This window comes from Vicugna pacos, chromosome 8, assembly GCF_048564905.1.
Source record: "Vicugna pacos chromosome 8, VicPac4, whole genome shotgun sequence".
In the NCBI taxonomy this organism is placed as follows: domain Eukaryota; kingdom Metazoa; phylum Chordata; class Mammalia; order Artiodactyla; family Camelidae; genus Vicugna; species Vicugna pacos.
Window position 1 is genome coordinate 2352911 of NC_132994.1, and position 24445 is coordinate 2377355.

Sequence of the window (24445 nt, forward strand, 5' to 3'; positions counted from 1 at the left end):
TGGGCAATCTTATTCATATCCAATAAGCAACTGTAGAGGGCCTATTATTCGCAAGGTGTTGTGAGTAAGAGCTCCAGTCGTTCATAACCGGTAGTTGACTCAACGCTCCCCTGTCTCTATTAATATTATATATAATACTCTAACCCCCATTTCATTCAACCTCCACTGAAGGTAGTGTGTGACTTTACTACAGAAATAAGTTCGCAGTAAAGACGACCTGCATACAAAACTCCTGTATTTTCATTCTTCAATGCAATTTTCTTTCAGAAAGGAAAAAGAGTTGGCACTGCCGTGACCGCCTGTTTAGGAGCAGGACACAAAATGACCTCCCTGGTGTCCTGGCGATCTTACTAAGACTGCACACAAATGCTCAGGATGGCGGATGCGCCACCTTGAGCGCCGCCCGTTTGGACACTTTCAAGCAACGCTGTAAAAGGAGAGGAAAGGACATCGCTCGAACAGTTACGGGACCACAGTTTTAACGTGTTTGTGCAGCTTGCTTTCATAAATCAGGAACTGTCGCCAGAAAAGGAGTTTAAGTTCAGGCCGGGGATTTAGATGACCTGCAACAGCGGTGCGCCCAGCGTCCCCCTTGGGGGACACCTCCGGTGGTCGAGCAGACGCGCACTCGGGCACCGCTCGGGCCAGACCCCGTTCGCCCTGCCTGCGGGTCGGACCGGGTCCCAGCGCCGCGCGCCGAGACGGTCGCTCGGAGTGGGTCGGGGCGGGGTAGCCGCCGGAGTCACCGCCCATTGGCTGCCCTCTCAGGGCCGGGCCGGGCTCTCCAGCACCCGATTGGACGGAGCCAGTCCTGGCAGGCCGAGCTCATTGGAGGGCGCGGAGCAGGGGGTGGAGCAGACTCCCGGATTCCTGAGCGAGCGCGCTCCGCGGCGGAGCGGGGCGCGGACGGAGCGGCGCGGACGGAGGGCGAGGGTCCCCCTGCGGGGTGTCGGGAGGAGGGTGTCTGGCGGGGCGGGGGCCTGCCGCGTCCTGAAAGCTGTCTGGTTCCCTCGGCGGCGGCCGCCCCGAGTTAGCGAGTGTCAGAGTCCCCTCTCCCAGCCTCCGGCCGGGCCGGGCTCCGCGGCGGCCGGGGACGCAGCGCGCGGCGAGCCCCCAGCTGTCAGGGAGCGGCGGGCGGCGGGCGGCGACTCACAAAGACGGAGGGGCGGGGGGGCCACTGGGACCGCACCTCCCACCTCCCGCCCGGCCGGTCCGCGGCCGCGGGGACAATGCGGCCGGGCCCGGGCCCCGCGCGCCCCGGCCCGGCCCGGCCCGACCCGACCCGACCCGACCCGACGGCCCCGCCCGGGGACGGAAGTCGGCCAGCGGCCCCGCGCCCCGCGTTTCGCGAGCCGGGAAAAGTTTGACCCCGAGGCCAGCGTCCGGCCGAGGCCCCGCGCGGGGTGGCGGGTGAGTTGGCTTCGGGCCCGGGGCTGGGGGGCTTGTGCCGGGACCCCTGCGTACTTTTGGGAGCTGGCGGGGAGGACAAACACCAGACGATGGTCAGGGCCAGGGTTCTGGGGCGCCGGGCCCGTGGGAACCTCGGGAGGGAGCCCGGGCCGGGGCCGGTGCGGTAACTGGTGCGGGAACGGGCCGGGGTGGGGGTTGGGGGGTGGGGATCGGAAGGTCGCGCACCAGCCTCTCCTGTAGCTGGCATTGCTTGACCTTGGACAGGTGACCTACCCCGTAGACCTGGGGGCCGCAGGAGGCTAGAGCTACGGAACCCACCGTGTCTTCCCGGTTTGAAAACACATCTTGGTCAGAGAATTTCCCTGGGGCCTCAACGTGGTTCGCGAATTGCGAAGCCGCAGGCCCGGGTACGTTTCCGTGCGCCCGGAGTCACCTTTCAGCCTGCGAAGTAACTTTTAAGACTGATGTTTTTTCAACATTACTATGAGAAGGCTTCTTTCAGTGAAAAGTAAGTTACCCATTACTTCTTAAAACCTTTCTTAAGACTGGTCTACTTTGCCGCGCCGGTTGGAGTTCTAGGGGCCAGGCGAGGGACAGAGACCCGAGCTTAAGGGTCAAGTGTCAGGTGCCCCCAGCAATCCCTTCATGCCTTCCTGGCTCCGTTTAGCGGTAAAACAGGGCTTTTATTTTACGTAGGAGAGAGTAAACAGGGCAGGTGTTTTTTTGTTGTTGTTTGTCTGTATTGCTTCTTTCTATTGAAAACTTCTGTGTGGGAAAGGGGCGGTTCTAATTTACGACAAAGAGGGAAAAGAAAATGTCACTTAATGTCAACCAGGGTAAATCTTAAGCTAATATAATATACATCTTCCTTACAGGAACAGTAACACATAATGCAAGTACATCTTGGTCTAATTTTAATGAAGGATTGAAAATAGCTGCTGTGTTCAGTATCACTGACGCCAGAACGGTTCACTTACATAATCATCTTTGTTGCAATGTGTTAGTGACATGTATAATTTTGATAAATTATTAATGTTCAAGGTTTGGCCTGGCAATGGCATTGAAATACTGTCTTTGCAGGTTGTGTTGCAATACAGTGGAGTGTTAACTTTTGGTTATCTTGCATTTTTGGTTACCTATGCATTTTTTCCCGTAAAAAGTGGCATCAAGCATTTTCCCTAACCAAAAGTCTCTCAATTATGGAATGTATACTGTCAGTACTGAATATAGGAGAAGTGATTTTGTTCCCTCAGTGATAGATTCCCCAGGTTTTTCACCATTCATGGAGTGCCTTCTAGATGTCAGGTGCTCTTTTGGGCATTTTTTCTTCTCGTGGAGCTTAGAACAAGAAAAGTTGTTGTTGTTGTTGTTTTTTAATGTAAGTACATAAATATACTTAGCAAATATTTGCTGGATAAAATGCCAGGTGCTTGGATGAAAATAATTAAAGATTCTTCTTGCCCATCCTTAAAGAGAATTATTATCATGCTTTAAGGGAAAGAAAAAAAGGTATCAAAGAAAGAACTGGTGGAAAAAAAACTGAGCTTAATTCCAGTATCCAGCCTGAAAGTTTATAGCTTCAAGTAGGGATACAGATTTCAAAAGAGACAAAGAACCCTGATAGGGTTTCAAGGAGAAAGATAGCACTGTTGATTTAACATAGTGCATTTTATGACCTAGCTTTCTTTGAACACACACCTTTGAAGAGATGTGTTTCCTAAATAATCAGTAGCTGTTTGCATTGTGATTGAATGTCTAATTAAATAGCCTAATCATGTCCTTAATAATTTCACTTGAGTGCGGTCTGGTTTTTAAGCTCACTTTTTAAATAGTGTGAAATAAATCTTTCAGTTCAGTTGCAGGAGGAAAAGTGGACATTTTGCAATCAGTAAATTTGCTGTGAGAAAATCATCTCCAGTCTTACACTAACTAGAAAGTAAGCCTTGGCAATACCATCTTGCCAAGAGGGTCTTCACTCCAGACCAGTGCTGGGTGGGTGGGGGGAGCTCCTGTGTGTGCATCGTGTGTGAGATACTGTTTTTCCTGCAGGGCCTGTGGGGTAGGTTATTTGGTGACATCAGGAAAATAAGTCCTCAACATTTGTAAGCCTGGGAACTTCTGGAAAGTCTGGTGGCCTTATTTTGAAGTGACCACCCAACCCAGAACCCAGCATTGATGTGTGAACACGCAGCTGTATTCATAGACTGAGTGTTCTCCTCGGAGCCAGCTTGCTGGTCGGGCGTCCTCATAGGGGGGCAGGGCATGGTCTCAGGGGTCGTCATCCTTAGACTCTCTGTGCTAGAATCTCCTGCAGGACTTACGGAGCTCAGACTCCTGGCACCTGCCAACACTTAGAGAATCAGAATGGCTGTGAGCAGATCCTAGAATCGGTATTCTTAACTGGAACCTGCCAGAGTGAGTTGATCACACCATGTTTTGAGAATTACCATTGGCGTTTTCTTGCCATTGTTGAGGGGAACATTAGAAAGGCATCCCCAGATGCTCACCGCTCTGATCACTTCCCCTTCGGCCCCAGACAGGTTGGCTTCATCTCTCAGTGGGACCCGGAGCCACGGAGCCCCTCAGGAACTGCTTCTGCAAGCAAACCAGGAACCCACCAACAAGCAGCGTTAAGGTGGCCTTGGGGCATGAGGCCCGGGAGATCCCCTCCTACCCTGGGACCCCACACCCCACCCCTAGCCTGTGTATGATCTGCAGTAGTGTCAGTCCTAGCAGCCTTCTCCTCAGCTGTCGAAATAAGGTTTCAAGGAAATAACTGGGAAAGGACCCTGAGGGACAGGCGGCCTGGGAGGGAAGCGAGCAAGAACTTGGAATGGAAAGCTGTCCCCTGGACACAGTGTAGCAGTCACATGTGGAAGATTTTAGTCCAAATGCTGACGATTGGCCAGCGGGTATGTGGCTGAACCTGGGCCCCAGGCCCTCTGTTGTCAGAACTTTCATCTTCAGACCCAGGATGGCTCCCATAATTTTTGTATCCATCAAATCCCCAACAAGGAAGGATTTTCATATTGATTGGAAACAAAGGGGAGCGTTCAGGAGAAAGGTTCAAAGCCTAGGCTGAGAAGTCAGCCCCACCAGCGTCAAATCCTGGCTTTGCCGTTTTCTCCCCAGGTGACCTTGAGCTGCGTCCTTGACCCTCCAAGCTTTGGTTTCCTTAACTTGAAAAATGAGGATAATGGTACCTGCCTCCCAGGAGTTGTTTTGGGAGTTATGTAAGATTATAAATTATGTAAGATACAAATCAGTGACAGATAACTGTAACTCAGTATATATTCCAAATGTGCTATAGCTTTGAATGTATTGGGTAACTTTTGAAAACTCCTTTTTTAGCCTGGGGAGTTGCTGTGGAAGAGGGACAGGAGAGAAAGACAAGCAGAAGGAGCGAAGTAGACACAGGGGAGGTCATTCTGCTAAATAGTCACTATGGGGCAGAGGGACGAGGGACTGGAGGAGGATGCAGGGGGCAGTGCCTGCGAAGAGCCTATCCCCTATCTCCCTGGCTCAGGGGCTACTCCTTAACTCTTCTCCCTTTTTGTACCACCTCATTTTGCACTTTATATACTTTTCAGACTCAGTTTGAGAAACATCAGTTACGTGGTCCGCCTCAAAATTTTAACCCTGGATTTGGATTTTAGTATCAGTCACCCTCAACCTGCAGGGACTCAGGTGACGGCTGTCTCTCCTCTCGGGATCTGGCTTTTGGAATTGTCAAAGGAAGAGACTTCTATCTCTGATCCCATGGGCATAGATATAGAATTCAACTCCAAATCTGCCTTTTCAGAGAAGTGTATGCTGTCAAGGCATGGGGCCATGATTAGAGAGGCTCCTGCCCCTGACTTTTCAAAACGTCTTTACTTTCTTGTGCTTTCAGACTTTGCAAAGTGCTTTTTCTCACATCAGCTCGCTAGATCCTTACAAGAGCCCTGTAAAATAGTATTAATATTACCACAAGAGCCCTACGCGGCACCTCAAATCTTTCTCTCTCCACTTCCATTCTCTCTTGCAGACCTATTGCTAGGTTAGCCTTGGCATCTTTGCATCAGTTTTCTGAAGTCAAAATCCCTTCATCACTCTCTGTGTGTCCCTTCTCCATGCTGGCCTTAAAACCAGGGTCCCCATCCTACTCTGAACTCCTCTCTGTGGTTACTGGAATACGGTGGCCTCCCTCACCTCAGACTGCTGCCTCTTCAGTGACACCTCTCAGACCATCCAGATTCTACCCGTTTGCAGTCTCCAGCTCCTCCTGGAGCCTTTCCAGGTCATGTTAAAGCTTCTGTCTTCCTCTGAATTCCAGGGGTAACCTGGCCTTAAAGTCCTGATGGAGAAAAAGTCTATGACAGAGACTTGGTATAGAGGAGAAAGCACTGGACTGAGTAGGTTTTAGAGACTTGCTGTCTAATAAGGAGCCATGGGAGCCAAGCTAGCTTGCTCCGCCTTCATGGGTCCACATTGCCTGAGTCGCGGAGGTGGAGGGGTCTGGACCCGGTTTGTTGGTGGTGTCTTCTCTTTCTAAGGTTCTGGGACAACGCGACCTTCCGTGCGTGGGATGGACTGGGGCTCTTGCTGAGATCCTGGGTGAAAATGCCAGCACTGGGCACTGGATGCCTTCAGGACTTGTTCTGGCCCACAGATTCCTGATGCCAAACCAGACAGGTTTTGAACACCATGTACTTTTTTTGGTAAGCTTTTTAACCGCAAGCCTTCAAGGAAGGTTAGTTGGGGATGAGTTAGCAGGGCAGTGTATTAGGGACAATAAAGGGTTATCTCTCTGAATGACTTCCTGTGATGGGAGAAACAGGCTCTGCTATTGGATAAACCTTAGTCCTCACATGTGATTGACTGCGCATGTCATCTTCATTGGATGGTGCCCTGTAGCAAACACAGTTTTCTTTTTAATCACTTCATAACTTGAAAAACATTAATAAAGTAGTCAAAACGCTAGGCTAGATGCTAGATGACCTCTCATGGTAGTCTGGTTGGTGACGTGTTGTAAGTGTGCATATGTGTTTACGTTTGTCACACGCACGTCACACTTAGATGAGGAAGGATACCCCAAGTTGTGAGGTGCTGTTGTACATTGACCCGACCTAAGAAGAATATCTCTTTAAAGTGTGTTGACATTTAATTGACCTTTAAAAGTTCATTCTGTTAATCATACTCCAAGTGCCAAAGCTATGGTTGACTGCTCTGGTGTTTTTACATTCAGTCGTGCTTAGCATATAAATTCTGCAGCATAATCACTACTTATTTAGCGAGAGTTTCCTTTCCTCCCTGAAAAATGTGAGTTGGGTTTTATTTTTGTATCTTTTTTTTTTTTTAAACTTTGCTTCAGGCTCAAGAGTGTCAGATTTGAACTGAAATCCTTTCCTGTCATTAGTTGGATGGGGTGTGGCTTCTTAATACAGGAGGCATGGAAATTTCATGCGTGGCTGAGGCATACTTTTCTTCTGACAGAAGTTAGACCTCTTCAAGGTAAAATGCTAAAATGTAGGGAAGGTTAACACCTCAACACTACATAATTTTAACATACTAAACTTTGAAAATCTTCCAAGTCCGTTTGTGTAGATTAAAACTATAAATCAGTCCTAATACTTTTTATTAAACAAGGATTCAAAGGGTTTCTTTTTATAGCAGACTCTAATTATATTCCTTGAATTGCTCTGAGTGGAATTTTATTTTATTATAAACTATCTATTTTTTTTAAGTCAAATATATTTCTTTCTCAAAGCATAATGTTTTATTACCAACACCGAGAGAACACCTGCTGAAACGTTTGAACACTTCTGGGTATTAATGAAATCAAGCTATGGAAATTTTTTAGCATTGTTAGTGTCTTACAGGTTTCTAAATTAATATTTCTAGTGATCACGGAAAAGGAGCTACACTTTTTGCTTATTGTTGATAGAAAAATAAAAACATGGAATTACCAATTTGGGGTAATTTACCTTTGAGGAAACATTTAAAAAATATTTTTGTCTTAAAAGCAATTTTTAAATAGGGGAGACCAAGTTAAAACCAGAGTTTTGATATTCATGAGGTAGTTTGTCCTTTTCAGATATGTAGCTCCATATTTGGAATGCATTTTTTCCCTGTTGATAATAAGTTCTGAAGTCATTATAACATTTATTTATTCACACGTTTCAGGACTGGGGACAGTCTCACTTCATGGAGCAAAACTTATCTTCTTCTAGTCTCTCCTTCCATATTGTCCCATCCTGCTTTTCCGCCTTTTTTTTAAATTCAGAAAATAATTTTATTTACAATTGCATCGGAAAGAGTAAACTACATAGTAACTAATTTAACCAAAGAAGTGATTTGTAAAATAAAAATTGCCAAGCTTTGTGAAAGAGTTTATTTTTTTTAATTGAAACATAAGTCAGTTTTACAATGTTGTGTTAGTTTCTGGTGTACAGCAGAGTGATTCAGTTATACATGTATATGTATTTGTTTTCATATTCCGTTTCATTACAGTCTTTCCTTCCTCTTTCTGGTTTTAGTTGTACAACTTGCAACTGTCCTTTTCATCCCTTTAGAGCCCCACCTCCAAAAGAAAATGAGTCCTTTTCCTTTAGTTTAAGCATTTAACTTCAAACTCTATCCTTTTTTACAGTATACAATGAAGCCTCTTAAATAATATGATCTGAATAATATGTAAAGAACGCAAAGGACCGCAGTGCTGAACAGTCAGATACAAGAGACCCCAGACCAGGTGTGAACTCTCACACTGCCATCTGTAATCTGTGGTTCCCACAGATTTATTTCTTCCTCCACATATAAGTGTCTAGGGGCCAGCCAGTATTGGTAAATACAGAGCATTGAGATAAATCCTGGTTCTTTGTGCAATCTCTCTTGGTGGTTCTTCTGGACTGGTGACCCCGCAGGGACAAAATCAATATATTTGCTCTTCTCTTCTATTTGAAGTCTGTTTGGCCCCATGAAGAGTTTTCTGTCCTTTGAATCCCTATATGCGAATTCACGGACATTTTATTTAACAAATTCCTGTATCACACTTTCATGTGCCAAACACTGTTCTAAACATTTTGTAAGTGTTTATTTAATCCTCTTAAGCCTAAAATTGTTATTATTACATAGTTATTATTACATAGTTACAGCTGCTATCATTTTTAAGCTGAGACAACTAAGGCACAGAGTTTTATTTTAGGGCAGGGCCTTAAAATTTGGGGGAGACTCATGAGTGCAGACAGACTGGATAACATAACAGCAGAGCTGAGAATCACCAGAAAGAGCTACAAGAGTTTGGGAGAAGCTGAGTCCACGTGGGAAGGATCACGGACTCAGTGGGGCCCAGTCGCAAAGAGCAAGGTGACTTCCCCTCTCAGTTTTAATTAAGCCTTGGGCTGCGGAAACAAAGGCCAGACGGAGAAGGAGGAGCCACTCCTCAGTTCTCGGAAGTGATGGTTGTGTGGAAACGCTCCTCACCTCACAGGGTCCTGGTGGCCGCCAGTTCAGCCAGGGGAGGAGGGCGGTCCTCGTCACCCTGATTCTCTTAGGACCACGACAACCTCTAAGCCCCCTGCTCCTAGCATTTCTGGGATACAAGCTTCTCTTCCCCAGGAGGACGCAGCTGCTCGCCCAGCTGGAAGTTCAGGTGTTCCAAATACTAGTGGAGGAATTTCCTCCCAGTCTTACCCCCGCCCACTTCGGTCCCTCTTTTGGTCCTTCTTTGTCTATTACTTTGAAGATGCTACCCGAAGATGTTCACCTATGCATGTCCTATGAAGTTTAGAGACTGATGTTAAGCAAGGAGACCGCAGGACCAAGCTGTCTTGTCTGTAGGAACTGGGGGTAGAAGAGGAGAGAACAGCTGCTTGTAGGAAATACGGGCAGGAGAGAGACTTCAGGGAAAAGCAGAGCTGTATTCAGGGGAAACAGATGGCGAAAAATGAAGAAAAGGAATTCCTGGTGTGCTTGCCACCCCGAACCCCTCCCCACCTTCACCCAAACAGAGGCCATTTCACTCTCTGCTGCCTGACCCGAGGCTCACCAGGGAGGTGAGCGCTGCGGGAGTGGAAAATTTCTCCCTTTTGCATTTTGAGACTTGGGTGTGCTGCTCTGAGATGCCACTGGTATCTCAGCAATGTTTGTTTATACTGGATATTTTTCTCTGTAGCCTTTGTGGATGGGGCTTAGAATACAAACAATACTGTTAGCAGAACTGCAGGTACTCAATGGCTGTGTTTATTTTATTAGTTAAAAAACTGCCAGAGCCCTAGGACTTCTGAGTACATTTTAAAAAATACCAGGAGGCAATTTTCAGAGGCGCTCAAGAAAGAAAGAAAAAATAAATAAATAAATAAGAAAACTTAGGACTTTTAGGCTCTGGAATGCCAACCAATGTGGTAGGTTGTTTTTCTTTTTTTGTTTTTTTGATTCATGTTTTCAAAGACTCGAAATCAGACTCATCCACTATTTTTCTTTTAAAATAAGTATAAAGTACTCTTCTTGTATATAATTCTTCTTAATAGTTTAGGTAAAATAAAAGTATGACACTTTTATTCCATACAATGTAAAACCAAGGCTAATTCTCTGGGGCATTTAGGATTTTTTTAGAGGCTGCTGAAATCATCTCTAATGACTTGACTTGGTCAGATCAGGTCTGAAAGTATGTCCTACAGAATCATTGAAATTCTGACACAGAAAATCTAGAGTATATGTTTAATTTTACCCTTAAGTTTTCCAATAATTCATGTCATGGCCCCTTGAAGTCTCTCTTTATCCTGTTTTCTGTAGAAAGTTACACTGTTTAGTAGCATTTATAAGAAATACCTGGTTTAATTTTTAAAAATGTTGAGCTAATCTAAATGATAAAAGCATTGATTGGAAGGGATTGATTGATTGGAATTAATTTATTTTTAAATAGTTATTCATTTCCCATGTAGAGAGTCCTGGTCTTAACAGGCTTGATTAAATCCCCATCAGTAAAACAGAGTAAACTATTTTTTTTTCTTGATCATTGCATGGCAGTTAACGTAAATTCTTGAAATAAACATTTCAAGAATCACTATTGAATTACACTTAGGAAACAGAGAGTGGGAGAGGGAGCTTTTCTTTCTTGTTTGTTTGTTTGTTTTTTCATTTATCCCCCCTACTCAGTGTGTCCATCCTTTCCTATAATCCTGGAAATTTGTATTTCTCTCCACTGTCCCTCAGATGCTCTCCACTTCTCTGTCCTAGATTATCACTGCACCAGGTTTCCTTAGAATTAGGCAGAAATGGAGCCTGTGTCTCTGGAAGGTAATGGAAATGATCCCGTGTTTCCTCAGACTCTGTCTTTACTCCCAGAAGTGAGAGGAGCAGAACGGTGGTTGGTGGTTTGTCACTGTTGCTTCTGTGGCTCTTTGTTTGACAAGCCTTTTTACCTCCATCATTAATATTTAAATCTACAAATGAAATCAGGGCCAGCCACACTGTAGTTCCATCATCAACTCTCCCATGTGGTTCAAATTTAGCACAAACCTGCTGTGACTTACATACTAATTAGGTGACTGTAATAAGATGAAATTTTAACATGACTTTTTTCATACCTGTTCTTTGAATTGAAGTATAGTTTTTCTCTTACAAGTTTTCAGTTATTTTGTTGAAAAGCTAGAAGACCCTTACATGAGCAACCAGGCGGCTGTTAGCCCAGGCCAGTGTAAGGCACACACTACCTTGCAGTAAAACTCGCTTGGAGATGCAGTGAGCTAGTTTGACTTAAGTTGCCCATTCTCTACACGGAATGGTGTGGAGGTCTTGCAACCTGATTTCAGAGTTGGACTCTGAATAAAAATTTGTCGTCACTGCCACAGGTATAAGGTACACGAGCCTCTTTTGCTTCTAGCCCAGTTCCATGCCAGTGGAGATGGTTAAGTTCTTCCAGAGACAGCTTCATAAGTCAGCTGCTAACGACTGTGTCTGTAAATATACTCTCAACTATTTTGTAGTCTGCTATTTAAAAACATATGTGTGGGTGTGGGAAGTGATGGTGAATGAAGTCAGGGTTATCGGTGCTTCTTTGTACTAAGAAAAGTCATACTGGTTAAGAGAAGTTGCCCTCCATGATTTGTGTATGTTGAAGTTTTAAAAAACTTCCGGCTCCCACTCCAGATCCCACCCCCACTTCCTAAATTCAAGCAGTGAAGGCATTAGAGTCATAGGATTTTATAGCTGGAAGGATTTTAGGGAGAATCTGATTTACCCTCTTATTACAGTTGAGAAAACTGGTAACCAGTAAGGCCAAACGAGATCACGTAGCTCATTTAAATGCCCAGGTGATGTGAGCAGTTTCTTTCTGTCAGTAAACACTATTCTGATGAACCTGCCCTCGTGTGCTCACAGTCAGAAGGCAGTGATGAGGAAGGTAACACACGCGTGGATGGTGCTTCCTCATACATCTCTCAGCCACTCCTCAGACGAGCTCTGGGAGGTATAGGTAAACGATTAGTTTCCCTTCGCAGAGAAAATGGGCCCCCGGATGGACAAACACTTGTGTCTGGTGGCCATCTAGCGAAAGAGCCTCGTGCTCCCTGTCTTCCCATGTCGGCAACAGCATCGGCTGGTCTCGGGACCGCTCCCTGGACCACGGGATGGGGAGTCACGCCTTCATAAGAGAGCTCTGGCTCGAAACTTGGACCCAAGATTGCCTTTTGTCTATTTCATTACTTTTAAAGGGAGGAAGAAAAGCACTTTTTAAACAGCTGTGAGCTCATGGACTTCTCAAAAGAATGATGCTGGATAATTGTAAATAAGAATGTTTTAAGAATCTCCTTGTCAACATGTTAAACATTCAGCCAGTGTATATTGGTCACCCACTACATGAAAGGCACTGTGGGCCACCCCAGTAGACACAGTGGTGACCGAGATAGCACCGTGGCCTTCAGAGGGGAGGCTTATGCAAGCGTCTCTCCTTCTAAAGATTTCTGTAGATAGAGAGCTGGTTTTGAAAAATGTCTGGTACTCTCTGCAGTACTTTTGAGGTACGAGAGATACTAATTCCCTTGTCTAAAATGGGTCAACATTTTAAAAATATTTGTATGAAAGAATTCACATTAAAGAAAACTTGTAAAGTATAGAAAAGTAGAAAGAAAAACCATGTATGTACTGAATTTTTATTGTTTGCCCGGTGGGGGGTAATTAGGTTTATTTATGTATTTATTTAATGGAAGTACTGGGGATGGAACCCAGGCCCTCACGCGTGTTAAGCACACACACCACCACTGCGCTATCCCCTCCCCCCCATACTGAATTTATACATGATAATATTTATATCAGACATGTAGTTTTTTCTTGGCTTTTCTTTAACTTGTCTGCATATCTAACCTTCTCTATCTTTGCATAACTTGGTAAATACACCATAATGATGATATAACCTAATAGCCTTGATTTAAGACAACAAAACAAGGATGGGTTTGAATTCTGAATTCTGCCACGTGATTATTACAGTGAAATTCATGTGAAAGTCACCTGATGTCCCTTTAGAAATAGGATCTCTTGTTTCAGCAAGGATGGGAGAGCATTCCTATATGAGAGTTGCTCTTTGTGAGGAGTCTTAGGAGCAGGAGCCCCTGAGGGGGAAGAAGTGGGCCAGCAGGTGGTCTGAGGGATGCGGCCTGGGAGCTGCTGACAGTGACAGCCTGAAGGGAGAGAGCTGGAGGAGGGCCTGGAAGGAGGGGGACGGCCGGAAAGTCCCAGATCAGCACTAAGGCTGGATGCCCTGAGCCTCTGGAATCCCCCTCCCTAGTGAGGATGCAGACAGAGTTGGGGAGGAGGGGCTCAGCCAGATGAGGCAGCAGGGTAAGAACAACCCAGAGCTCTCCGATAAGCTCGGAGAGCCATCCGGGGAGCCCTGGCCTGGATTGTAAATCCGGGCTACTCTAAAGGAGAGTTTGGCAAATGAATAAACATCTGAGGAATGAATGAATGGTTTTATCCCAGAGGATCTGGATGTTTGTTTCCACTTATAAAAGGTTTTTTTTTAACTTACTAATTTTTTATACCCATTTACAATGAAAACATAATTTTTATTGTATAATCAGTATCTGATATTTATTCAAATCCACACTCTCCCCAACTCCACAAAGGATTCAGAAGAGCTTACAATAAACAAGGCATCAGAATAGGAGAGTGAGTGAGAGAGTTGATTCCAACTCTCAAAGCCTAGTGTCCCCATGTGTGTGATGATGGCAAGAATAAATGTGTGGCTGGGACAGCCTAGGATTGTGCATAGACATTGCTAGGAACACAACAAAAATGTATTAAACGTAAGGCTATAAACTTGAGTACACACAGTTTTTTCTAGCTTAATTCTTCAAGAATGTTAATTGAACTAAAATACTTAGATTAATTTCTAGAGTAGGAGAGGTTTTACTCTTTATAACTCTGTAAGCTCTGTACTACCTAGAATTTGAGTTTTGTAATCTTCTATGTGGTTGTAATTCATGGGAAATTGTTAAATTTTCCAGTGAATTCCCCCTTCAGCCATTTTCAAGAGGCAAGGACCAGGTAGGTTTGTATTTCTGTTCAGTCACACACACACACACACACACACACAGAGGCACGGAGAATTCATCATCTTCTTTATCGGCAAAGAATATAATGAGAATTAGAAGACTTTGAATTGGGCTAAACATTGTGCTGACAACTAAGTGTAAAGGAGAAATAGAAGAAGGGGAAGGTGAATTTTGAAGGGCAAGATTTTGTTTGTACGTGTATTTTACTTCCATTTCAGAGAGGTTGCGTGTAGGCTTCCTGCAGGAGGGAGCAGAGGCCACTTGTGCTGCTTCTTTAGACTGGTTTCCTGAAGGAAGGGAAGGGCTGCGTCGGTATTACTGTGCAGCTGCCCGCGGCCTCGGTCCCCAGAGACGGTGGGCGGAGGGATGCGGGGGATGCAGGCCGGAGCCTAGACCCCGCTGACACGAGACGCTTCTGAGGCCAGAGTGGTGGAGGTTAGGTGGGCACCAGGAGGGAAGGGGAGCCTGGGGGAGAAACATCATTCTCCCCCATAGGTCACCCACGTGCACCTTTGCATTTCCATGGCCAAAGGAGAGTCCTAGTGTAAACAGACTCGTCAACAAATGAAGCACTGGTGACTTCTGCCACCTCCTGATAAGTGCCTGAAATCTCACCATTCAAGTGTGGGCCGTTTAATTTAAGTACTCTGGTTTCTCAAAATCTGGAGAATTGGGATTCTGAATGGAGGGAGGTGGGGGAGCTTGAGTGGCTGTAATATTTTAAGCTATTCTTAGTTATGCATAGCTTAGGAAAATTCATGACACTATGATTCTGTTACTATTATTATTATTATTATTATTATTATTATTACTACTACTACTACTACTACTGTTATTATTTTATTATTATATTGGCTCACAAGAGGGTTCCAGACTGAATGGTTTAGGGTAGCTAAGGAAAATTCTTAAACTTTATCTGGGGCTAGTCCTAAACTGTCCACCACCAGAAGGAATTAATCCTTCAAACAGAACGAATATGGAGACGATTATATATAAAACATGATCAGGACATAGATACGCAGAGCTGCCCTTTTGGGTGGGGAAACATTCAGGGCCCTTTTTTTTTATTTGGGGATGGGAGAAGATAATTAGGTTTGTTTGTTTGTTTGTTTTTAACAGAGGACCTGGGGATTGAACCCAGGACCTTGTGCATACTAAGCACACACTCTACCACTGATCTATACTCTCCTCCCAAGGGCCCTTGTCTTAACAGTGCTAAAGCAGCCTGATTCCTGGGGTTTTGAACTAAGTCAGTCGTTTTCAGTGAGCACTTCCAGGGTTAGGAAGACAAATCAGGGTCTGATACATTGGACATAATCAGATTTTACTCTGCATATTTGTTATTGATTCATGACATTTTGTTGGATTTATTGGTCACATGTTTCAGGTAGACATGTGATATTTTAGTCTGGAGCAAATTTATCTTACTCCATCTTTCCAGAGTAGTGGTTCTCGGCCAGGAAGGTAGGCCAGAATCATTTGATGGCTTTTGTAAAATGCACTGAACACCCTCCCCATCTGAAGAAGGACTGCAGAGCAGATGGGGGTAGAGGCAGGCCAGGTCTGTGGGGTTAGAAGAAGCCATCCTGATAATCCTGTTTACGACCACTGTTCCAGTACTGCCCAGTTAAACTAAATAACTTTGAGTCTCCCTTAAACTGGCAAAATGGTTGAGCACCTTGTTGGGATAAATCCGCTTTACCGTTCTTGTAGATTTCCGCCGGCTGACACCTTGCTAACGAGGAGGCCCGGGTGTTCAGGCAATGAAGTGCTCTGTAGATGCCTGTTACATGCCCTTCCATCACTGAACCCTTGTCACTATGATCTCAGGGTCTTTCAGGCTTTATCTGGAGAATTTTTGAATGTTTATGCACAGAGCTCTGACCACAAGGCTCAGGATTGTCAAAGCCGGGCTAATGTGTCCTGTCTCTTTCAGTGTCCACCTTGTTATTTGTGGTGGTTTTCCTTAGTTTGTACCATTCATTTTTAATTTAGAGTTACTTGTTAACTGTGGTAAGATTCCAAGGCAAGGAGGGAGCTGTCACTCGGAGAAAACTCTAGGGGAGTAAAAATATTTTCTTTTTGTAAACAGCTGCCGCCATACAATGTCTTCACAGGGTGTAAGGCTTGGTATTGATCTGTTTTAATTAAAGAGTGCCCTGCCTGTCTGTGTGTGACCAACTCCTAAGAAGAGGGCGCCTTGGTGAGAAGTTCACAAGGTTGGTGGCTACGGCTGTGTTTGGTGGACCGACTGGAGCTCTGGTCAGCAGTGGTACAGGAATGCCCAGTGTGAAGAATTTCTGGAATGTAAAATTGCACAGCAGTGATAAAGTTTGCTTTGTCCCCTCTGTGACTTGACCCAGTGTGGTTCCCTAGGAAGCTTTGCTAGTTCAGAGTCCTCACTTAATAAAGCAAAAGGCCACAGCAGAATTCAGCTCGGTGTCACCTTCCGCCTCAGAGATGAACTTTCTCACCCTGGATGGGATCGAGTTCCCCTTGGCTTTGACAGAGTCGGCCAGGAAGCTCTTCCCGATTGTTCCTTCCAGTGAAAACAACACTGTTTGGGTGGGTTTTGATTTTGTTTGGCGTTTGTCATCACAAACGAAGACCTCTGCAACTGAAGAACCTTCTGGTAACTTCCTCTAAAGACAAATCGCAGGCAAAGGCACGCCCACGTTTCGGTATCAGCTGAATCTTTCACGAGGCTGGGAAGGGTTTTGAATTCCTTCAGGAAAGCAGTGACAGAGCGCTGAGCCGTCAGCTTTCCTCATTTATTTTCATAAGAGAATGGGAGTGGAATTCAGAACATTCAGATCTGGAGTTCATGTACGTCACTCTGTTGCGAGTGATGGGTTCTGTGTTTTTCCAGTGGGAAACTTTGATCACAAACTGATGTATGCCTGTTACAGCCCTCACTGCTCCTTTCTGGTGTCTCCTGATTGTTGCTTACTCTTCCAAAAACCTGCTGACTATACAGGTTGCCTCTGGGAGCGGATTTCAGAGCAGAAGTGATCTGTAAAAGCAGGATATAGGTCTTTTCTGTTTTGTTTTGGTCAGAATTGATAATGTTTGAAATAGACCTTTTGTATCTTCATCGAGAGTCAAAGGTCACTTCAATGTACCATTTAATGTCAAATGCACACTTTATCTTGTTAAAAGAATTTAATCTGTATGTTTGGTCACTTTCCCTCAAGAAGGGTTTTGATTATGCAGTGCATGTTGGAGTCACATTCAGTGACCCTGCCACTGCTCTGTGTTCCTTGTTGCCAGCAGTGATGGAGGAAAGTTATTTGCATATGTTGCCTTAGGTTATCACAGGATGCGATAGAAATCTGGTAGATGGGTAATAGACACGCTTGAGGTTTGAATCTGAGACGTTTTCTAGACTGTTTGTGGTTTTGAGTGAGACTTTTGTGGCTTGTAGAGTCGGGGCCTGGCCGTCACAGAGACAGAGAGGAGGGGTGACCTGTGGACAGTAAGCGGCTGTAAACATCCTCGACTGGAAGTTGTGAAGCTCAGACGGGCTTTCAGTCGGATGTTTGCAGCCGCCGCCTGTCTCCTGCTGCAGGAGCTGCCTTCCGTCCGAGTGGACGTCTTGCTAATGACACTGGACACCTCGCCCTCCCTGTGATGCGTGTTTACAGAGCTTGGGTGAAAATGGCGTAAATTCATCACTGTTCAGACTGTCTCTACTGTACCTTTTCAGTGGAGCAGGAGGAGGGTGCTCTGTGTATGTGTGTGTGTGTGTATTTGGCAATGGCAAAGAAAAGAAGAAAGGAAGAAAGAGGTAAAGTATTGCCAAGAGAGGTGAGGAAATGTATTCTAGCACTTTTGTTCTTCGAAAAACAGTGATTCCACAAATCATTCTCAAAAGTGACTTATTTTGTCTTGCTGTTTCCATTGATATGTAATTTCAAAATCGGTGTTTTTTTATAGCCATTCACAAATATGTCTATTAAAAAATCAAAGTTACTGGAAAAGAGCAAAGTAAAAGTCAGAGTGAAGAGTTAATTTGCTCTCACATGGTTTGAATTAAACTTTTTTTATTTTTTATTCGTTCAGTCGTGAAGTTAATAAAGTAGTGTTCAACTGAATGAAGGGCCTAAAATAAACTAATTGACTCAACTACCTCTTATTTGAAAAATCTCCTTTGTTCTTGCATTAGCTGGGGAGGAGAGTGTTTTAGGCACGTGTTGATACTGTCTCCACTCACTTGAATTGTTAACTTTGCTGTATGTACTAGCATATACCTCTCAAAAATATTTCATGAATCAAATGCTATCCTAAATGTATGAAGGCGGACTAAGGTTTTTAAAACATTCCTGTGCACATGTCTGAGAAGGACCGAATTTCTAGCTTGCCTTTTTTGTAAATCTGGATTTGTCTTAGGGCAGATCTGTTTAATAGGAGCACTTATATAATAGAAACGAGACACTTTAAAAAGGAGATGAAGGTGACATCCTTTGGCCTGTAAAACATAATATCTTCTAAACATGCAGCATTATCATTACTGTAGAAATTATAATTTCTGTTCTCACTTTAGTGACCATTGGTGATGTCAATAAGAGGTGTTATTGAAACTGTGTGACCTTACCACTATTTAAAATTTGGTCACACTGCAGTTGAAGGTTCGGATTAGCTGGGATGGAGAGAGATCTGTAGAGAAATGCCTTTAAATTTCCCTCCTGTGTAGCCACCAAGGGGAAAATACCCCATCAGCCATGCTGGCCAAGAGGGGTCAGTAGATGCCACTGAGACGGGGCAGGAGGGGCAGGGCTCTCCAGCCTCTGGGCCCTGGGGTGTGGAGTTGAGAATGTGGCCTGTTTTGTTAATAGGTAAACTTAAAGCACTTCAGGCAGATAACTCAGCTGTGACCCAGGGAACTCAGCCGCATTGCCCAGGTCGGGACTGGTGGTTTGGAGAAATGAGCTAACCCTCTTGTTCTTTGACTTTGACTTACCCCGGGCTCTCCTCTGTTACTCCACGTTCCCCTCCCTCACCTCACTGCCCCTCTAAACTTTCCACTTCCCACTTCTATTTGCTGATTTCCTTCCTTTTAGTAATTACTTGTTGGAATATTTTCATATGTAAAAATCAGAACCTTCTTAAAAACTCTTCAACCAACAACTGCAAACCTCCAGAAAACCTTCTGGGAAGCTCTGAAATTAAAGCCTATGATTCATTATGTCTTGTGCCCCATGTTTCCATAGTAACAACCTAAAATGCTGCGTTCAGATAATATCAGAAGTGTGCTATTTACACTTGGACTAAGATCTATCTGGGTGCAACCTTTTGTTTTATTTCACAAAAATATCCAACTTTTAAAATTTACAGTAATACATTTCTACAGTTACAAAGTTATTGTGCACTTAAGATAAATTAATATTTAGCATAAATTAGAAATTCTTTATTGCTAATTCCTTTCATGTAGTTCTTCTTTACATACTTTATAAAATTTCATGTTCATATCAGCAGAGTAAAATATCATACATGATCTAGAAAATAAAATTCTTGATATGGATCACAGTAGATCAGTTACAGAGAATAAAACACTGTCAAAATATGTTCTAGGTAAATGTAACCTGTGTTGCTATCACATTTGTAATGTTAAAAAATATATTTCACCACACCAACCTTTCATCATGACTGGTGTATGTTCAGTTTGTATTTCTGATTTGCCAGAATGAAAACTGGAACATCCTTGAGATGAAGAGTTCTAGGAGGTTCTAAAAGTGGCAGTGGTGACTCATTTAAGTGACACGTATTTTCCCTGACCTTAAAACTCAGATTTGAACCTGCACCCCATTTCAGGGTGACGGTATCTCTAAATAATACACGTGTGGAACCTAAAACCAGAGGCTAGGACCGTGGTGACAAGGGGACCTCAGAAGGGAATCAGAGCTCTGCCTCTGAAACCCCTCTCCGCCCAAACAGATTGCTGTCAGACCGCCTTGTTTTCTTTCATTTAAATTGTAGCTAAATTACCACTGGGGGAAGGAAATCTTTCTTGAGTGGTGTCAGTTTGAGGTGGCTTAAAAATAATAATGCAGAGATGCCAGCTGGTTTTCTGTAGCAGGAGAGTAACCAAAAATTAATTATTTCTCTTAACTTTTGAAGTGACTTGCTGAAATCTTACAGGTGGTTCTGAGTGAACTGTCTTAGCAGTCTCAGTGAAATGTTGAAGCCTTTCTTCATCTGGTGCTGCATTAGTGAGCGTTCTAACTAGACAGGGAAGGTATGTTTGATGGCATGTCCTACGGTGGTCTGTGTGCAGGAGCTAAGCTGTTAAATCATTTAAGAGATGGGGGTTTTATGATTATTGTCTTTCTCGTTGATTTTTACTCCTCTCAATGGCAAAAAGCCAGTGAATAAAATGACCAAAAATCCCATGATCTGTGCTTATTATTAAAAATAATAGTCAGTGGATTAAATATTCTTTAATAGGCTTCTTCGGTTGTTACACACTAACAAATCCCTCTCGCTAATACACACTTTTAAATCTCCATTGTGGGTTTGGCGGGGAAGTCGATGTTGCCAAGTGATACTCAGCCTGCCTTTCCTAATTTGCATATCTAATTAATACATAAGCTTAATGAGGCAGTACTTTGAGAGTGGAGGCTTTTTCATGTAAATTAAAACAAAGTAGGTTGGGGATTCATCAGCACAAATAGTAAGTGTGAACTTGCTGTCCCCAAAAGCTTCAGGGTCCCATGTGGTTAGAGACATTAATGAGCTCCTTCAGGTACCCTGACAACTCGAGTAAAACCCAAATCTCTCCCCAGCTCTCATTTCAAAAATGACACCATGAGCTCTCAGGATGCGAGCTACCTGACTGGGAAGTGTGATGGAAAACAAACTGTTCACAGCATGATAACATATCGGAAGCTTGCTATCCTCAGTGTGCTTCCCTGCAGAGACTGAACTACCATTTCTGAATTTTGGATTCAGTGTTTTTTGGCTAAAGAGTTAAACTTCTGAAGAGAGCAAATGCTTGTATCAATGAAGGAAAATGTATATGGAAGCTAAAGCTATGTCTGCAGTTAAGTATGTAAATAAATGTCTCAGTGGCATGAAAGAGTAGCAGTTGCAGTCAAGAGTCCCACAGTAGAGACGTTTCTGTGCAGTATGTGTGATGTTAATGAATAGAAACATTATTGCCCTTCTTAAATGAAGATGTGTTTGCAGAGTGTAGGATGCTGAAGTGAGTCAGAATCGATAGAAGTTGCAATGTCAGATATTCAACTTTGAGTTTTCACATTTTGCACATAATAGATCCTTCTAAGTGCCAATCAAGGAAGTGATTTTACTAAATTCCTTACTGTTTAATGGTCTTGTTAGATTAAAATTATCTGTGGAATGACAATCTTTCAACTATGGAATGCCCATCTAGAAAATTTAATTTTGAAACTTACTCTTTTTTCATATACTGTCAGGGGCCTTCTTGGGCAAATCAGATATATTGTTGTCTTTTTCCAATTCTCATTCTACTCTGTTACCCCAGTAAGTAAGTATTTTACTAAAATAGGTTGTGACAGACAGATTTTGAATAAGAAATTAGGCTGTTTGCACACTGTTTGTTCGAAGAAAGAATGATGTTCGGCTGTGTCTTGAGCTAATCGTCTGATCTCTCTCCACTTCAGTTTTAGTCTCTGAGCTGCTGTTCTTGACTTCCTGTCGCTTGTTCCTAAATCTCTGAGTAATTCAAAAATAAATCATCATGAGTTACTAGAAATTCTAAAAAATCTAAGGCTATTTTAATAGCATAAATTCAATTTTTCAAAATGCAACTTGCTGAAATATAATTTATCCTTGTTTTATATAGAAAAGAATCTATTCAGGTTGTTGGTACACATTTAATTCTTATTGAAGCATGTGATTTGCTCATAGCTAAGTAAAGCCAACTTTAAAAACTCACTCAGTTTCCCAGCTGCAGTTGCGCTAGGAGTAGTTTTGGGAGAAGTCAGGGTTGCGTTGAAGGTCGGAAAACAAGCTTTCAGGGCTGGTGAGCAGTCCCATTCCCTGACTTTGGACGTGGAGCTCACTCTTCCTGAAGGAAACATTAAAGTCCATGGGTGACTCAAACCTTGCCCTGCTGATTATTTTTAGATTAGGGAAGAAGACGAGAATACCAGTGGGGCAGAGGGATTGTTTTCTTATGAAGAATGATTCAGCTGTATCTTAGATTAAGATGTTACTAAAGGGGCTACTGTGCATAAATGCTGCCCTGCCCTACCCCCTTTGGAGCTTCTTCTAAACGAGGGTCTTCATATTAGGTTTGTGCCCCCTCTTCTGCTGTCCCCCGGAGTCTAAGCTCCAGCCACACTGCCTTTTTTTTTTAATCTAACTTTTCATTGAAGTGTAGTTGATTTACAATGTTAGTTTCAGGTGTACAGCAAAGGGATTTAGTTACAAGTATGCATACTTTTTTTTTCTGGATTCTTTTTCATTATGTTATTACAAGATATTGAATATAGTTCCTGTGTTTATACAGTAGGTCTTCACTGTTTATCTGTTACATATATAGTAGTGTGTATCTGTTAATCCCAAGTCCCTAATTTAGCCCCCCCAACCCTACCCTTTTTCCTCTTTGGTAACCATAGTTTGTTTTCTATGTCCATGAGTCTGTTTTTAGTTTATAAATAAAATTAGTGTCAGTTTTTAAGATTCCACATATAAGGGATATCATATGATATTTGTCTTTCTCTGTCTGACTTACTTCACTTAGTGTGATAATTTCTAGGTCCATCCATGTTGCTGCAAATGGCATTATTTCATTCTTTTTTATGGGTGAGTAGTATTCCATTGGGTATACATACCACATCTTTATCCAGTCATCTGTCTATGGACACTTAGGTTGTTTCCATGCAGCCTTGCTCTATTCCTTTGCATCCCAGATCCTTTGCCTTAGCTTTTCCCTCTGCATAGATTGAGCACTCTTATTTTACCTGCCTCTACCCCCAAACACACACAGCCATGCACACATATACTCACTCATGCTCATACTTTGTCTCATACTTAATGTAATTTCTTCTGGGGAATGCTTCCCTTTATTCCCTTTTCTTGATGCTGTAGGGCTCCTTCTTCGTCCTGAGACAGAAATCTTAATAAGCAACCCATTATGTGAAATTCTGGGTGGAAAGGCATTCCAGACAGAGGGAACAGAGAGTGCAAATGAGCAGAAGTTGGATAATAATCAAAAATTATGAAGTGTTCTGATTCAGAGCGAGCAAGTCAGAGTCAGAGAGGTAGACAAGGGGCAGGCAGGGTAGGGCCATGTAGGTCAAGGGGACAAGTTTGACTTTTACTGATAAGCATTTAGATTAGTACTTGTTATTGTGAAATGTTCTTTGAATTTTGAATCTAGTTTATTAGCTGATAGAACCTCAGTCATAGTGACTGACCCTACCAGAATGCAGGTAACATTTTTTTTAAAAGGTGAATAACAACTTACTTCAGTAAATATTGAATGCCTACCAGTATGAAGAATAGTGAACTTGTTAGGGGCTGAAGGATAGAATCTTGAAAAAGACTTGATCCCTCTGATTTGACAATAAGGGTTGGATGAGTTGTCACTTGGACCAAAGGCCCAAGATTACCTGAATCCCACATGAGACCAGCCACCTCTCCCTGAAAGAGTAGACCCTTGAGCAACATGAGTTTGAACTGCATGGGTCCACTTATATGTGGATTTTTTCCAAATATATTAGTAAAATTTTTGGAGATGTGCAAAAATTTGAAAAAACTCAAGAAAACAACATAGCCTAGAAATATCAATATAAATTAAGAAAAAGGTATCACAAAAGCATAAAATGTATGTAGATATCAGTCTGTTTTATGATTTACAAGCATGAAATATATACAGGTTTATTACTAAAGGTTAAAACTTATCAAAACTTGTTCACACAAACACAAATGGCACCTGGTGCCGTTTGCACTTATGTGAATATAAACGTGTAAACAAACATCAAGATGCGCATTAAATCATATGGCATAAGCGTAACGTAGTACTTGCTGTGCTGCTCCAATAATTTGTCACCTCCTGCTGCTCTTGGGCTGAGCTCAAGTGTTGGAGTTTCTGCTGGAAGTGCCAGGTGACACTCATCATCTCCGCATGGGCAGTTCGTGTCTCCAGTAAACTGTGTATCGAAATAAAAAGTGATGTCCCCCAGTTCACGTGTATTTTTCATCGTGTTTGGCGCAATACAGTAAACTTGAATAACACCACGGGACCCACACGGGGTGCCACTAGTGATGCCGGACGTGCTCCCAAGAAGCAGAGGGAAGTCATGATGTTACAAGAAAAAGTTGAACTGTTTGATATGGACCATAGATTGAGGTCTGCAGCTGCAGTTGCCACTATTTCAAGAAAAATGAATCCAATGTAAGGACCATTTTAATAAAAAAAAAAAAAAGCAGAAAAGGAAATTCATGAAGCTGTCACTGTAGCTATGCCAGCAAGTGTGAAAATCTTGCACTTTGGGGTAAATACTTTTTGATGTTGCACT

The 24445-nt window shown here is 43.2% G+C and overlaps 2 long non-coding RNA genes across 5 annotated transcripts in view; both read left to right on the forward strand.

Annotated features, from left to right (window-relative positions):
* Positions 1-907: 907 nt before the first annotated feature.
* The window catches only part of LOC107034684 (uncharacterized), a 42248-nt gene continuing 18710 nt past the window's right edge, over positions 908-24445 (forward strand). For 2 of the 4 annotated variants that reach the window (XR_012074776.1, XR_012074779.1), the window contains exons 1-2: positions 908-1410; positions 1675-1918. This is a non-coding gene — a long non-coding RNA (uncharacterized lncRNA). Of the gene's footprint in view, positions 1411-1674; positions 1919-2285; positions 2451-3946; positions 4579-24445 lie in introns of those variants that run through there. The other 2 variants (XR_012074778.1, XR_012074777.1) reach the window with 2 other exon arrangements.
* On the forward strand, positions 5775-8208 carry LOC140697810 (uncharacterized). The gene is made up of 3 exons (XR_012075160.1): positions 5775-6110; positions 6764-6903; positions 8042-8208. It is a non-coding gene; the product is annotated as an uncharacterized lncRNA (long non-coding RNA).